This window comes from Ipomoea triloba, chromosome 16 (genome assembly GCF_003576645.1).
Source record: "Ipomoea triloba cultivar NCNSP0323 chromosome 16, ASM357664v1".
NCBI classification, from domain to species: Eukaryota; Viridiplantae; Streptophyta; class Magnoliopsida; order Solanales; family Convolvulaceae; genus Ipomoea; species Ipomoea triloba.
Window position 1 is genome coordinate 17,645,647 of NC_044931.1, and position 994 is coordinate 17,646,640.

The window sequence follows — 994 nt, forward strand, 5'->3', positions numbered from 1 at the left end:
TAATTACTTACACATAATAAAATAATAAACTTCATTAGTTATACTAAAACATAAAATAATAGAAATATTTCAATATAATAACTAAATTGTTAATTTTCAAAAATAAACTAAGTAGTTTAGATGTAAAAATAGTAAAATGTTACCCAAAGTTATTGAAACTTTTATAATTAACTATATACTAGTGCTACTAATTTAACTATTATATATATACACATATATGGTGGGTCGGGTGGGGTTCTAGGAGGGTTTTGTACGTAGAACCCGAATCCAACCCGATCAATCGCGGGTTTACTTTTTTAAGACCCACCCTCGACCCACAACCCACTACCACCCAAAAAACCCGATCCATGTGGGGTGGATATCCGCGGGGCGGATTAAAATTGCCATCCCTACTCCTATTACTTACCAAGTCTTTTTTTTTTAGAGTATTACTTACCAGTCTTAATTGCACAATTTTTATAGAGGGCTGATTACCGGTCAACAATTCTCTAACCACCAATTGTTGGATTTGGCACTTTACCGGGCCTAATTCTACTATATAACCTTGAAATTGGAATGCAGGGAGGATACAAGAACGATCTATTGGGCCTGGTTTTCGATCCACTTTTTCCAGGTCAATCCAAATTGTCAGGGGAGGAAGTAATACAACAGATGTTTGGGTTGCCACTGGATCATTCCAAATGGTGGGATTTACTTGCCCTGTATTGCCTTATTATATGCTACAGATTCACCTTCTTCCTGGTTCTCAAGTTGAAGGAGAAGAGTGGACCATTTCTCCGTTCGGTTTATGCTAAGAGGAAACTGAAACGCCTAAAGAAACGGCCTTCATTCATGGCGAAGCCATCTTTTCCTTCCAAAAGGCATCAACCGCTCCATTCTTTGTCTTCCCAAGAGGGTCTTAGCTCTCCCATCCCTTAAGATTATCAACAAATGAAACCAAGGTCACAACTTTTTTTTTTTTTTTTTCGTAAATCTACTGGGTCTTTCTCGGTCC